The 16376-nt window shown below is 51.3% G+C and overlaps 1 protein-coding gene across 1 annotated transcript in view; it reads left to right on the forward strand.

Moving 5' to 3' along the window:
* BICRA (BRD4 interacting chromatin remodeling complex associated protein) overlaps nucleotides 1-16376 on the forward strand; it is a 77429-nt gene that overhangs the window by 36972 nt on the left and 24081 nt on the right. The window contains 1 exon segment of the mRNA XM_047789844.1: nucleotides 15569-15669. The gene's annotated coding sequence lies outside the window, so the exon portion shown is untranslated.

Raw genomic sequence — 16376 nt, forward strand, 5'->3', positions numbered from 1 at the left:
GACTTGGTGTCCACGAGATCCGGATTCAACGGGGCCTCCACTGACCACTGAGTAGCTTTTCAGTTTGCGTGCGTTTAGGCTGCAAGGAACAGTTTACCTGACGAGTGATGGCAGAAACCGTATTCTAATTTTTTTTCAACAAGTTTGTGCAGGTTTGCTTTTTGAAATGGTTAGGACATGGGCCGAAAACCCAAAAGTCCTTTTGAAAAATTGGCAGCCAAATGTCTCTCTCCCATCTTTGTCCCCATCTGCCAGGTTCCTCTGCTAGTTAATCAGTGTGTTTAGTGACATAGAAGTCCTTCTGGAAGTTCTATAGATATGGAAAGGCATTTAGGATATATATATATACATATATATATATGTACTTTTTTTAAACAGACATATAGTTGATTTACTAAGATATAGCTCCTTCATCCTCTTTTTAAGCAGATAGTAATGTTTTCTACCCATTGTTCTGCATTTTATCCCATGGAACAATTGTTTTCGAGATCTTTCTGAATCAGTATATGAAGAACATCCTTGATCTTTTTTAAAAAAATAACATTATTGACATGTAATTCACACATTATGAAATTCACCCCTCTAAAGAGTACAGTACAGGTTCCCTTGTGGTGCAGCGGGTCAAGGCTCTGGCACTGTCACTGAAGCAGCCCAGGTAACTGCTGTGGCAAGGCTTCAATCCCTCGCCCGTGAGTGTCCACAGGCAAAAAAAAAAAAAAAAAGTATACATACAATTCAATACTTTCAAATATATTCTTAGGTTATATATTTAACATTATATCATGTACAATACCTAGCCTAGTTCCAGAACTTCTTTTGGGGGGCCACACCTGTGGCATGTGCAAATTCCTGGGCCAGAGATGGAACCTGTGCCCATATAGCAACCTGAGCCACCACAGCCACAGCCACGCCGGATCCGAGCCTTGTCTGTGACCTACACCACAGCTCATGGCAATGCTGGATCCTTAACCCACCAAGCGAGGCCAGGGATGAAACCCAAATCCTCCTGGATACTAGTCGTGTTTGTTTCCGCTGCACCACGACGGGCACTCCCCATCTGTTTTTTTTCATTGTTGCCATCCTGCTGGGTGAAGTGTTCTCTCATGATTTTGATTGTCATTTTCCTGCTGGCTGGTGAGGTTGAGAGTCTCTTCACAGGCTCGCTGGCCATCTGGGTTCTTCATTCTTGTTTGTCGTTGCATAGTGTTCCTGTTTAGATGGACTGTAATCTGTGTAACCTCTTTTCTCCTGGTGGCCAATGCATTGCTTCTGCTAATCTCACTGTAATGCACACGCTTGGCCATAAAACCTCCTACATGTGTAAGTTTGGATCCATCAGGTTGCGCCTGTAGGATCAGGCCCGTAAGTGAAATCTCCAGGCCAAAGGTAAATAAATGTGTCATAATCTTGATTGAGAGTTCCCGATATGGTCAGTCGCCATTCCCAAGTGCTGAATTTGCAAATTCAGCTGAATTTGCTAAAATGTCTTCGTAACACCGCCCCCACCCCCATCAGCACTTGTGGCGCTTTCCCAGTGTCTCTGGACACGCGCAGAGCAAGTGAAGAATCGGGGTTGCCCTGTGTGCTCGCTCCCAGCTGAGCTCGACCCAGGCCATGCTCTGCCGTTGTGTTTCACGTCTCACACTATAAACGAGCATCTTTTTCCTGATCTCTTTAGTGCCACGGTTTTCACATTTGGGGGCTTCTTTATAGGTGACTTAGCTGCTTAAGATGCCACCAAGCATAGTGCTGAAGTGCCGGCTAGTGTCCTAAGCGCGACTGGGCTGTGAGGTGCCTTGTGTAGAAAACACGTGTCTTTCCTGAGCTTCGTTCAGATCCGAGTCACGGTGCTGGTGGTTGTGCGTGCAGTGTGAACGAATCAGCAGTATATATTCAATAAGGTGTCTTTAAACAGAAACACACGAAAACAAAGTTATGTATTGATCGGTTGATGAAAACGTTGGGACCAGAGGCTCAGAAGAACCTGTGTTTCCCCCGGGGGCAATAGTTCATTATTCCCTAATTCAGTGCTTGTGGCCACTTTGTAGACAGAACCACCATGAGTAATAAGAATCGATTGTTTTTTTTTTTTTTTTTTAATACATTAGCTGTGCTTTACTGGGATTCAGTTTAGGTATAATAAAATGCACGGATCTTAAGTGCATGGCTTGACAAACTTTGGCAAACATTCCCTATGCAGCCGCCGTCACCTGGACGAGCGACAGAAGATTCCCCCACCCGGAGCATCCTCTCGTGGCCCTTCCTTGTCAATACTTGGCCCTCTCCTCTTCCTCCTGCCTGCTCGGGCAACCACACCTCTGATTTTTTTTTTCTTCCCCCCCATCAGTTTCTCTAGGACCTCACTTCGGGGGGCTCCCACACCAGGTGGTCTTTTGTGTCTGGCTGATGGATCTGCGATGCATCCATGTCATTGCCTGTATCAAGAGTTTACTTATGGAGTTCCCGTTGTGGCGCAGTGGTTAACGAATCCAACTAGGAACCATGAGGTTGCGGGTTCGGTCCCTGCCCTTGCTCAGTGGGTTAACGATCCAGCGTTGCCGTGAGCTGTGGTGTAGGTTGCAGACGTGGCTCGGATCCCACGTGGCTGTGGCTGTGGTGTAGGGCGGTGGCTACGGCTCCGATTTGACCCCTAGCCTGGGAACCTCCATGTGCCGCAGGAGCGGCCCTAGAAATGGCAAAAAGACAAAAAAAAAAGAGAGTTTATTTATTCTCTTTCATTATTAAGCTCTATTCCATTGCTTGGATTGAACACAGTTTGTTTCTCCGTCTGCCAGTCACTGGACAGCTGCGCTATTTCCAATTTGGGGCTTTTGTGAGTAAGGCTGCTATGAAAATTTTTACACAAGTGTTCTTGTAGACATATTTTTCATATCCATTAAGTAAATACCTCGGAGTGGGATCTCTGGGTCATGGAGGAGGTGTGTGTTTAAACCTTAGTTAATCCAGGTTTTTAATTCTCTTCTGGAACAAGACATGTAGTGGAAGACCATTCCAGGGATATTGGGCAGCTCCGTATTGCCAGGCCACTGGGTCTGTCTGTGATTTGCTTAGCCTTCCCCCTCAGGAGTGCAGAGTGGCTGCAGAAACTCCAGCCATTGTCACTGTGCTTCAGACCATTCTTTCAAGCAGGATCTGCAAATAGTCTTCCCAAAGTAGGCTCTGTCTTTTCATCCAAATGTAAAATTCTTTCTCATGTCTACACTTAGCTGCAGATGAGCTGAGAAAGGAAGTTTCTGGCACTCATTGTGATTCATCTTCTTGGGAAGGTACACTGCTGAATGAAACCAGATCCAAGTTCTGTTTACCAGGATGTCAGACTGAGACTGGCTGTTGGATCCTCCTGAGCCTCAGAGAGGACCCTGCGAGGCCACTTTGTCAGGGACCCGGACACTGGCTAGAAACTGGTGGCTTGTGTCCTATATGAGAACAAGAGCCCCAGAAAGAAAACTAAAAAGACAGAAGCTTCTGGAACAGTGGTTCTCCAAGTGTGGTCCTTGGAGCAACAGTGTCAGCATCATCTGGGAACCTGTTAGAAACGCAGATTCCCAGGCCCCACCCCGGACCTGCTGACTCTGAAATCCAGTCTTGACTTTGAAGGTGGTGATGGTGGTGCACACTCGCGTTTAGGAACGCGCGGTCTAAAGCATGTGCGGGATGCGTTGTAGGAGTTTTTGCTTCCCCTTCGCTTCGCTTCTCTTAGTTCCGTTTTGACCTGAGCTTGAAGGCATCCCTGCTGCCTGATGCCCTGGGTGGCCCCTGGGGCCAGTAACGTCATCGCCCCCTTTGTTCCCTTCACCCCACCCCGTTGGCTGTTTCACACCTTCTCAACGTTTCTCCTGGTTTCTTATACAGTAGTATTAAGAAAAAAGTCAAAAACCTTTCAGATGCCTGAGTTTCTTGGCAAGCCTGTAGCTTTATAGCTGCATTTAGAAGAGCGGCGAGTGGCGAAAAAGGGAAAAGAAAGAATACAGCAAACATTTCCAGTGTGTAAACTGCCCGTACAAACTAGGCTTTTAGGATCTAGACACCAGTAACTTTATGAGCAATCCAGGGCTTAGAGGGCCCGCTTTCATGTTGTGAAACGAATTCAGTGACTTGAGAACTCGAAAGGTCACTGAAAATAAAGATGGTGTAGATTTAATTGTTCTCCAAATAGCTCTTTCTTTCTCTCCCCCCAAAAGGGTGGGAGTGAGTGTGGCATCAACATTTTTTTCCCCCTGTTGTCTTTTTCTGGTTTTGAAATAGACACAGCATGCTAATAGCTCCTTTCTTACTGGGCCTTTGCATGGAATTCCAAAAGGCCCCCTCTGGGAGGGCACAGTCGCTTAGAGTCACCTTTGTGTGAATTAGGAGAGGGGCTTCCTTTCTCCAGGTGGATGTTGCCCTTCTCTGGGTCTCAGAGCAGAGCCTCAGTCGGATTCAAAGCACCACTAGTCTCTGTACTGGATTCCTTTGTGCAGCGAACGACATGCACAGCTATACATGGTGGTTGGTGTATATATAGCATATACACAGTACAGATTATGTGCATCTATCTTATACATTTACATCCTGTACCAGTTTCCTGTGGTTGCCATAGCAACCACAACAAATGTAGTGGCTTAAAATAACGGAGATTTATTCTCACAGTTCTGGAGACTAGAACTTCCAAATCAAAGTGTTGGCAGGACCACCAGGGCAGAATTGTGCTCCCTCTGAAGGCCCAGGGAAAAGTCCTTCCTTGTCTTTTCCAACTTCTGGTGGCTCCAGGTGGTCCCAGGCTTGTGGCTACATTGCTCTAATCTCTGCCTCCATCTTCACATGGCTGCCTCTGTGTCTTCTTTTCTGTCTGTTAAAAGGTCAGTGGAGGAGTTCCCATTGGAGCTCAGCGGGTTAAGGACCCAACGTTGTCTCTGTGAGGATGCAGGTTTGATCCCTGGCCTCGCTCAGTGGGGTAAGGATCCAGCGTTGCCACACGCTGCTGTTTGGATCCAGTGTTGCCGTGGCTGTGACTGTGGCACAGGTCTCAGCTGCAGCTCTGATTCGACCCCTAGCCTGGAAGCTTCCATATGCCATAAAAAGAAAAAAAAAAAGTTGGTAGATTTAGGGCTCCCCCAGATCAGCTCTGAGTCTCAAGATTCTTCACTTAATTACATCAGCAAAGACCCTTTTCTTCCTAAATAAGGAAGGCCACCCTCACAGATTTTGAGTTGTGGTCATGTGTTTTTGGGAGCCACCATTTAGTGCTCTATAGATGCCTTAGGAAAGCATCCTACGAGCATAACTTCTAGGGTTTCTGGGGTGTTGAGTCCACCATGGAATGCCTGTTGGGGAATCACCCAGTTTGCCTGTGTGACCCAGGTGTGGGGGAAGTGTGCTGACGTCTGTGTGGCATTTCAGGACAGTGGAAGGGGAAGGGGACCCCACTGGAGGAGGGTGGGGCCGCTAAGGGCAATGCAGGAAGTACGCCCATTGCAGGGGGGTAAGGGGGTGCTAGCCAGCCTGGCGCTGCCGTGTAGTTCCCGTGACCTTGGGAGCCTGTCAGCCTGGATTCGAATCCCGCATCTGTCATCCTGCCAACTGGGAGGCCTTGGGCAAGTTACTAACCCTTTTCTCAGCCTCAGTTTCCTCAGCTGTGAAATGGTATGTGGGTTCAGGCGCCTGCCGCATAGGACTGTTGTGAGAACGAAGTGAAGTTGTCGAAGCACTTCGAACCACATGTGGCGTTGGTAGGGGCCCAACAAACCTTGGCTGTGATGACGAAGAGGATGATGAAGCAGGAGGCGGTGGCAGCTGAGGGCATAGGTCACAGACCCGCACCACTTCGAACGCCTGGCCTTGCAGACTCTGCCACCTGCGGATCGTCCTGAGCAGGGATCAGCCTCGTGGTTGGGCAGGTCAGGCCGATGGCCAGGAAGGCAGGGGCTGACGTGGACGAGCAGAGGCCAAAGGGAGCCTGGCCAGTAGGAGGCGGACTTTACATGGTCACGTGTACCTGGCTTGATTGACGTCTTCACTGGCGGACTTGTACCCTGTGAAGGTACATCAGCACAGGGCAGGCATGGGTATCAGCACAGGGCAGGCATGGGTAGGGGAGGCGCTGAGCGACACTTGCCCAGCACTGGGTGAGTGGCTGGATGCAGCAGCATGAAGTCATGATTCATCAAATTCAAGACAAGCAGCAGAGCGCGGGCACCAATCAGGCAGCACCCAGTGTGGTGCTGAGGGAAGGAGGAAGGGTCTCGCAGGCTCCATGCTATGCTGGGGTTTCCCTTCTGTCTCTGGGGCGTGGGGGTGTCTCAGGTGGTCCTGAGCCAGCAGGTGGGGTTCTGGGGGCAGCATTTATTTGTCAGTCTTCCAAAGGAAGTGCTTGAGTATTTTAACAACAGGAGCAGCTACTTGGGAACAGGCTGCACATGCGCGTGGGCTGGGTGGGTGGGTGGATGCAGAGAGGAGGAGATAGAGTGGAGAGGTTTGGGAGGCAGAATGGCTAAGACTTGGGTGAGCCAGAGGGATGAGGTTAAGGTTGGTCTCTAGTCTCTAGAGAAGGCTGTATCAGTTGTCTGCTGCCACGTAACAAACACCCTCCGACTTTAGAGGCTGTTCTGGTTCCTGTTGCTGTTTACCAAATTACCCCAAAATGTAGCAGCTTGAAGGAACCACTGAATTATGCTCCCTTGGTAGAAAATTTGACACACGAGTCTCTGCTCGCCATGTCTTGGGGCTTGGCTGGGAAAGTTCACAGGCTGGGGGCTGCACGGCACCTGGGCCGTGGTGACTTGAAGATATGACCGTCAACCAGGGCACCTGCTCGTGGTCTCTCCACACGGCTAGCTTAGGCTTCCTCATAGCATGGCAGCCTCCGAGTGGTCAGAACTCTGTTAAGGTGACTTAGAGCTTCCAGAGTGAATGTCCCAGTGAACACGATGGAAACTGGATTACGTTTTAGGACCATCACACAGTGGCGCTTCTGTTGCACCGTCCTGGTTAAAAGTAGTCACAAACTTTCCTCAACTAAAGGGAATTAGTAAGATCGTGGGAGATTGGGGACCTCATAGCAGCCATCTTTGGGAAAACACGATATGCCACAGTGGATTGAAACAAAGCCATGATCCCGATGGTTGGAAATTGGCCTGGGCACAGGCCTGAGTTCCCTGGGTCTTGGCGTGGGTGTCTGCTCAGCTGTAGGTCAGCGAAGTGGCTCTGCTTCTAGGGCTGGGCTGGCTGGGAGCTGGGATGTCAGAGGCGATAGGCGTGGGTCTCGTGTCTTCCTAAAGGCTACCCCGGATGTCTTCACATGGCAGCTGGGCAAAGAGCAGGCTTGGAAACGTACACCATCCCTTCTGCCACATTCTATTGGCCACGGTGAGTCAGAAGGCCAGCCTGAGTTCAAGGGTTGAGTAATAGACCCCATCTCTTGATAGGAGGTGCTAAAAAGAGTGACACTAGGGAGGCGAAGAATTTCTGGCTGCTTTTGCAATCAACCACAGTGGCGTTTGTTTTTTCACATCTCCTTACCATCAGCCCTCTCCCATCTTGCTGGGCTTCTCTTCTCAGTCAGTGGATTCACAGTGTACAGTCCTTGACCCATGGAAGGCCGTGAGGGTCCTTGTGATGGATTGCAAAGGTATCTAGAAATGCTAGCTCATGAAGTTCCCGTCGTGGCGCAGTGGTTAACGAATCCAACTAGGAACCGTGAGGTTGCAGGTTCGATCCCTGGCCTTGCTCAGTGGGTTAAGGATCCAGCGTTGCTGTGAGCTGTGGTGTAGGTCACAGACACGCCTCGGATCCTGTGTTGCTGTGGCTGTGGTGTAGGCCGGTGGCTACAGCTCCTATTCGACCCCTAGCCTGGGAACCTCCATGTGCCATGAGAGCGGCCCAAGAAAATGGCAAAAAGGCAAAAAAAAAAAAGAAAGAAAGAAATGCTAGCTCACTTGTATCAGGTTGTGCTCAACTGCACAGAATGAAAAACCTACTAGTGTCTTAAACTATCAGGATTAAGCATTTGAGAGTCAGGCGACCCATGAGTTGTTAAGAACTGAGTCATGCAGGGGGTTAAGTATCCAGCATTGTCACTGCAGCAGCCCAGGTTGTTGCCATGGTACAGGTTTGATCTCTGGCCTGGGCACTTCCACATGCCACAGACAGAGGGGAAAAAAAAAGAGAGAGAACCTAGTCTTTTTCTCTCCTCTCATCAGTTATCCTCTGCAGGTAGGCTTATCAGCCTCAGGTTTATTGCCTCATGATTGCAAAATGGCTGCCACTGCTCCAGTATTCTCACCTGTATTCAAAGTTGGAAGTTGGAAGCAAAAGACTTTCTCCCGAGAGAAGCTCTGTCTTTATATTCTGGAAGAAAAACGTTCCCAAATTCTCTCGGTCTTCCCCAAAAGACTCATTGAGCAGAACCTGACTCTGTACACCTTGGCTTTGACTGTTTGTGAAACTGTGGCTGCCCTAGCTGCAAGGAAGCCTGATGAATTCCCCTCAACAGGATAGCAATGCCCCTGGCTTAGTCCAATAATTTCAAAGCTAATTTTGGCCACAACCCACAGTAGGAAATATGTACACATACAGACACACATAATGGAAACCAGTGTCACTCACTGACCCTTAGGCTTACCCTGTGTGAGGCCGTTTGATATTTTCGTTCCTATCCCATTCCGTTGGACCCTATACTGTTTAACTTAAAAAAAAATCCTGGTCTCAACCTGCTAATTTGATTTCACAACCTCCAAAGGCGTGACCCACCGTTTGAAAAAGACTGACTCAGAAGTCTTTGTTTACATCTTGGGCTCAGCCGGCCTTCCCCGGGCTGGCGGGCGGTGCAGGGCTGCTGAGAGCGAGGCCAGGAGGGCTGGGGAAATGGCCTTTGGCAGAGCAGCAGCGAGGCTTCGCCACATCCTCTTCTCAGCCTCTCATTTCCCATCAGCAAATGATACAGTTCCGTCGACTGTCATTTTTATGACTTGCAAAGGACCTGAGGGTGACCAGCATTTGGCTGGGGAAATTCAAATGAGCCCGTTTTGGAGCTTCGCGGGGACTCTTAATTCCGGCTCCCGCGCGGCAGCCTGGCGTCTGCACAGCTCCCATGACAGCGCAGAAGTCTGAGTGCATTGCGAGCTCCCGAGGAATTCACAGGATTTTCTGGAAGGACACTTTGTCATTGTTGCGTCACGGCTGTTCTCTTGAGCTGCTTGTGCTTTGCAGGCCCAGCTTGTCCTGCTTTTTATAGCCTGGTGGTGGAGAATTCCTCAGAATCACAGGGTCTGGGTTCAAATTCTGGCCCCACAGTGTGGCTTGGGGCAAGCGTCCTGACCCCTATGAGCCTTGGTTTCCCTCCCGTGCAGAGGGAGTCATCAGTGGGTGTGGAGTGGGCACAAGGCCTGATGTGAGGAAGCCCGGGGGCAGGGTGGGCTCTGCCCGCATCAGTCAGCCTCAGCCAAGTGATTTGCAGCAACAAGTGAGCCCCGATCTCGGGGGCTGACAACAGCCAAGGCTCCTCTTGGCCATGGGTCAGCTGTGGCTCTGTCCATGTGTCCACTTTGTGCCGGGACTCGAGCAGAACCAAACGATGGCTCTTAGAGCTTCTGCTCTGAGTTCCCTGGTGGCTCAGCAGGTTAAGCACCTAGCGTTGTCACAGCTATGGCTCAGGTTGCTGCTCTGGTGCAGGTTTGATCCTTGGCCCGGAAACTTCTCTGAGTGCAGCCAATAAAAAATAAATAAATAAATAAAATAAAGTGTGGCTGCTCTGAAGGATGCATTACATCCACTCCTGTGTGGATAATTTGGGGTTGCAGCTTTGCACACTCATGGTCTGTGTCCCCTCCAACCGAGTCACTTTTTCGGAAGCTTGAGGATGTGTGTGTCGAGGAGAGGGGCGTTAGGTGTCATCCCTGGTGGAGAACCAGGGGTCATGACCCGCCCCAAGGTCAAGGACTGAGTCTGCTCTGCTCCTTCCAGTACCCTCATCCCTCCCTCTCCCCGACGCCGGACACGGAGCCGGCGAGTCCTAAAGGCCCTTTCCACCAGGCTGCTCTTTGAACAAACGAATGGGTTTGTTTAACCCCCTCTGCAAATTCATTCATTCGCCCCACAGACATTCACTGAGCCCCCTGCGTGCACCACAGGGAACCGCACAGACAAAAAGCCTGCCCCTTGGGCGTTTGACATTGTGGCAGGGGAGACAGACGGTAAACAATCAGACAGACAGATAGTATTTGATATTAAAGTATTTTCAGAGTTCCCATCATTGCTCAGAGGAAACGAATCCAACTAGGAGCCATGAGGTTGTGGGTTTGATCCCTGGCCTTGCTCAGTGGGTTAAGGATCCGGTGTTGCCGTGAGCTGTGCTGTAGGTCGCAGATGCAGCTCGGATCTGGTGTGGCTGTGGCTGTGGTGAGGCCGGCGGCTGCAGCTCCGATTGGGCCCCTAGCCTGGGAGCCTCCATATGCCATGGGTGTGGCCCTAAAAGGACAAAAGCCAAAAAAATAAAATAAAGTATTTTCAAAGTGAAAACCGTTATGGAAAATTCCAAATATGCACAAAGTCGAGAAAATAGTAAAACACGGACACCGTCAACCAACTCTTTGGCAGTTTTCCGTTTCCCCACACACTAGACCAGCACTGTCCAAGAGAGCTTTCCGCCACCACAGAAATGTTCTAGAGCTGTGCCCACCCGTGTGGGAGCCACCAGCCACGTGTGGCTGTTGAGCCTAAGAAACGTAGCCAGCATGACTGTGAACTAAATGCTTTCTAATTTCCTTTGTATTTTTACGTAATTTTTTTATTTAAAATTTTAAGGTTCCCCATTGTCCCTTTCTTTGTTTGTTTGTTTATTGAGGTAAAATATATATAGCACATAATATAAAATTTACCTGGAGTTCCCTGGTGGCTCCATGGGTTAAGAATCTGACATTGTCACTGCTGTGGCTCAAGTTGCTGCTGTAGTGCAGGTTCGATCCCTGGCCAGGGAACTTCTGCAGGCCTCGGGCATGGCCAAAAAAACATGTACAATCTCAGCCTTTTTTGCGGGGGCCGTGCCCGTGGCATGTGGAATTTCCTGGGCCAGGGATCCAGCCTGCGCCACAACAGCAACCTGAGCCACTGCGGTGACAACACTGGATCCTTAACTTACTGCACCATAAGAGAATTCCTCAGCCACTTTTTTTTTTTGTCTTTTTACTATTTCTTGGGCCCCTCCAGGGCATATGGAGGTTCCCAAGCTAGGGGTCGAATCGGAGCTGTAGCCACAGGCCTACGCCAGAGCCACAGCAACTGGGGATCCGAGCTGCGTCTGCAACCTACACCACAGCTCACGGCAACACCGGATCTTTAACCCACTGGGCGAGACCAGGGATCAAACCCTCAACCTCATGGTTCCTGGTCGGATGCATTAACCACTGCGCCACGACGGGAACTCCTCTATTTTTAATTTTTTGAGGAACCGCCAAACCATTTTCCACAGCAGCCGCACCATTTGATGTTCCCACCAACAGCGCGCGAGGGTCCAGGCCCTCCACAACCTCGGCCACGCTTGTTATTTTTCGGCGTTTTGGTAGCGGGTGTTCTAATGGGTGTGCAGTGGCTTCTGTGGTTTCGATTGCATTTCCCTAATGATTGATGGCGTCAGGTGTCTTTTCACGTGCTCATGGCCATTTGTCTTCTCTGGTTGAGGGTCAGCTCAAGTCTCTGGCCTTAATTTCATTTAATTAGCTTGAACCTAAATGTCCGTAGTCACATGTGGCCAGAGGCCACCATATTGGGCCAGTGCAGCTGCGTGTGCCCCTGAACACCCCAAACTGGGTTATTTTGCAGTAAATCACAGCCGTTTTATCATTTCACCCCTACATATTTTAGGATATGTTTTTTAAAGGTAAGGACTCTACGGAGTTCCCGTCATGGCTCAGTGGTTAACGAATTCGACTAGGAACCATGAGGTTGCGGGTTCGATCCCTGGCCTTGCTCAGTGGGTTAAGGATCTGGCGTTGCCGTGAGCTGTGGTGTAGGTTGCAGACGCGGCTCGGATCCCACGTTGCTGTGGCTCTGGTGTATGCCAGTGGCTACAGCTCTGATTAGACCCCTAGCCTGGGAACCTCCATATGCTGCGGAAGAGGCCCTAAAAAGACCAGAAAAAAAAAAAAAAGTGTGGCAAGTGGCACCAGGTGGAAGAGCTGGGGGGCCAGGGACTTCTGTCCAATGCGACTGCTGTGGCCAGAGAGCTTTGGGAGTTGCCAAACTTTGGGAGATTCACAGTGAAGCTAAAACAGTCACCACAGGATAGACGGCTCACAAGACGCTTCACCACCTGAGAGGTTTAAGGTGCTCCTATAGAAGAATCCTATGGGGCGGTCATCCCCATTTTCCAGATGGGAAAGCTGAGGCACTCGCTGCAGGCCATGCGCCCGAGAAGCGGCAACACAGGGACGGGAACCCAGGCCACCTGGCTGTGAGCCTGCTCTTAGCCACATGCCACCCTGCCTCTGCGGCAAGGAGTTTGTATCCATCGCGGTGGACACTTGGCCGGCTGCTGGCGCACAGCTGCTCCAGGGATGTCAGCTGCTCTGGAATGGGGACATTTATTTAAAAGGCAGCATCTCCTCTCAATTTCTGACCCTCTAAATCCTGGGAATTGGCATGAGGCTGTGTGGAGACGGGCCTGGGGGCAGAGGGTGGAAGTCAGCGGCCTCTGCACCTCTGGCCTTTTCTCACTAGTCAGCAACGCGTAATAGTATCACAAAATAATACTATCGATGCCGGTGATAAGGATACCGTCGTCTGCTGTGCACCAACCACAGCTGGGCCTTGGTCCAAGAGCCTCTCCTCTGCCATTTGCCCATTTTACAGATGAGGACACTGAGGCCCAGAGAGGTGAGGTCACCTGCCCAGGCTCACCCAGCCCATGAGTGGGGGAGTGGGCATTTGAACTGCTGACTCCAGCCCCAGAACGTTCACCCTTGCCAGGTCTCTTGGCATCAACCTGATAGATGCCAACCTGGGCACCTGAGTGGGTGAACCCATCTCAGAGGAACCCCAGACCTGCTGATCATGGATGAATTGTGTTTGTTTTTTTTTGTTGTTGTTGTTTGTTTGTTTGTCTTTTTGCCTTTTCTAGGGCCACTTCCCGCAGCATATGGAGGTTCCCAGGCTAGGGGTCGAATTGGAGCTGTAGCCACTGGCCTAGGCCAGAGCCACAGCAACAGGGGATCCAAGCCGTATCTGCGACCTACACCACAGCTCAGGGCAGTGGCGGATCCTTAACCCACTGAGCAAGGCCAGGAGTCGAACCCGCAACCTCATGGTTCCTAGTCAGATTCGTTAACCACTGAGCCATGACGGGAACTCCAAATTGTGTTCTTTTTGTTCTGGAAACTTTCAGAAAGATGCAAAGTAACTAGAATGATACTGTGCATGCCCCCCCCCCCCATAGCCGTCACTCAGCCTTAACAGTTACCCACCCTCACCTGTCTCTTCAGCACTCCTCCTCCCCCACTGCCACTCCATGCTGGTGGGTTATTTCGTAAATATTTCTTTTTTTAAGGTAAAATTGACATGAGTTGACATAACACAAATCTGAGCTGTGAATTTTTTTATTACTATTTTTTGGCTGTCCTCGTGGCATGCGGAAACTCCTAGGCCGGGGATCAAACCCATGCCACAGCAGTGATCTGAGCTGCTGCAGTGACAACACTGAATCCTTAACTCGCGGCACCACCAAGCAACTCCTGAGCTGTGAATTTGAAACCCTCCTGTAGCTGACCCCCCATCACAATGCAGGACATTTCCTTCTCCCCAGAAAGTACCCCCCGCCTCCCCCATTTCTCTGATTCCATCGGAATGAAAACACAGGGCCAACAGATCCTCACAGGCTGGGGCCTCCCGCTGGACCTGCACCCGTGAACCTCATTTGAAAGGCCCTGTCCTGGATACACCCCCTCCTGGCTCTAGTTCTGGTCCATGGTTTGCAGAACTTGGGCCACACCCGAAGCTTGGGGACCGGGAAGAGGGAAGGACCCACGTGGTGCTGGCGGCTCTCATCACCGCCACGGCGGGCCCTTGGGGTCACCTCCAGGGGAGGGCAGTGCACCTGGAATCTAGATGGGCCAGGATCCCATGTTCCAGGGTCATGTGACAGATGCTTTCTAGATCCCTCCAGAGCCCTGGACTCTCCATACAAAGGAGAAGCAGCTCACGTTCCTCCTCTCTGTTCCAGCCACTCTGTCACTTCTCTGGATCGAAACCATCCCAGGCACTCATAAAATGTTAACAGAGGCTGTCACCCAGCTTGGTGTTATCTTGACACTGTTGCCATGTTCGCTTCAGATCTTTCAAGAGGAGCAGCATGCTGGGAGGGAGACGGAGGGATGGTGGTTACGGGCGGGGCCTCTGGCGTGAGCCTGCCTGGGCTCGGAGCCCAGCTTGGCACTTCACAGTTGAGGGATCCTGGACCCGTGGCTGGCCGTTCTGAACCTCGCCTTCCTGGTCTGCAGAATGGGGGTAATAACAGCACCTGCCTCTCAGGGGTTCCAAGGACGTGAGATGGGCCAATCTGTGCGGAGTACTTAACACCAGTGGCCGGCACACAGTGGGCCTGCAGCCATCATCATGGTCACATTTGAGCCTCCTTATGCTCAGATTCCGTATCTGCGAATCCACCTACTTGCTAACACTGACAACCCTCCAAAGCAACGCTCTCCGTGCTTTTGTGCTCACTCACAGATGTGTGCAGAGCCCTGAAACGTCTCAGTTGCCTGATGCGTGGGCTCCCAGCCGAGGTTGAACGCGGCACCCCTCTGCCTCCTCTGTTGAGCCAGAATGCTGTCAACACGTGTCCTTTGGTGCTCTCTTTAGTGCCCTGTCGTTTTGCACATTTGTGGTTTTTGTTGGTGTTTTTGTGTGAAAAACAGCCCCTTCTCTGTAGTGCTGAAGGCTGTCCAGCACTCTAAGCAAGGGAAGGCAGGATGTTCTCTACAGAGAACTCATGTGTGTGCGTGTGCGTGCATGTGCGTGTGTGTGTGAGAGAGTGTGTGAGAGATGAGCGTCCTTCAGGTAGGGTTGCGGTTGTAGCTGTTGGCCATGAGCTCAGTGTGAGTGAATCAACAATTTATAGTATACAGGTGTCTTTATTTATTTCTCTTGGCTGCATTCAGCATGCAGAGGTTCCCTGGCCAGGGACTGAACCCGTGCCCCGGCAGTAACCAGAGCTACAGCAGCGATAATGCCAGCTCCTTAACCCACTGAGCCACCAGGGAACTCCTAAACAAGGTGTCTTTAAACAGAAACATACATAAAACGAGGGGAAGTGTTGAATGAGAATGGGACACGAGGCTGGCAGGACACTGACCTTGTACTTCCTCCGGGGTGGTGGCTCAGTGTCCATGATCATGAATTCGTGGTCACCTCCGAGGACATAAGCACCTCAAATGACAAGAGCTGATGCGTGTGATAAAGTCAGCCTGGGCTTCGGCGGGTCAGGCTTGCCCTTGACTCCTCCCGCTCTCAGGCTCGCTCTTTCTCCTTTGCACCCACTGTCTCACTCACAGCCTCTCTCTCATTCTCTCTCCCTCCACAGCTGGCCCCCGAAAGGACGCTCCCCAAGTCCCCAGCCGGGGGCCCCGCGTAGACCTGGAGTGGACACCCCCTCCTTCCCTTCATGATTCGTTTGTAGCGCAGGTAACCCGCCACGCGTCCCACTCGTTCCTGGAGGGGCGGCGCCCCGTCCACCTCCCCGGAAGGGATGCTCTTGCTTGGCAGAGCCTGGCTTGGCCACAACCTTCAGCCCCGCCCCCTCCAGCCTGGGCCCTGGGTCATTCAGGCCATCCCCCCGCCTCCGGCCTTTCCCCTCTTCTCCACATTCTTTGCAGACCCTGCCTTATCATTCCCTGGCCAGGCCTTGCCCACCATGGATGGCTTGGGAAAGGCAGGGGGCCTTATAGGTCACAGAGCTGGTGACACAGGAGGAAGGAAGCATGGGATGGGGGTGAAGCCAGAGAGGGTGTTGGCACCATCACCAGATGCAGCAAGAGCCTTGGAGGGGCCTCTCTGGGGACAGTCCCCGGGGCCAGCTCTAGAGGGAGTGTGATAGGCATGTGAGGATCTGGAGTGGGGGTCTCTGTCTGCCTTGCGTGCCCTGTTCTAGACCACGCTTGTGAACCCAGGGCCCGTGAAGTGTGCACGTATGTGCGTGCATCTGTACATCCCCTGACCCCTGGGGAAGAGCGGAGACCACTGTGGGCTCATGGGCATGTTTCTGGCAGGAGGGTCTCTTGCTTTCATCAGACTCCAAAGTACCATTCAGAGCAGACCCTGACCCACCTAGGAGGGTCCCTACCTGAGATTTTTTTTTTTTTGGCCACACCTGCAGCACGCAGAAGTCCCCA

The sequence above is a fragment of the Phacochoerus africanus genome, chromosome 8 (genome assembly GCF_016906955.1).
Source record: "Phacochoerus africanus isolate WHEZ1 chromosome 8, ROS_Pafr_v1, whole genome shotgun sequence".
Taxonomy (NCBI): Eukaryota; Metazoa; Chordata; class Mammalia; order Artiodactyla; family Suidae; genus Phacochoerus; species Phacochoerus africanus.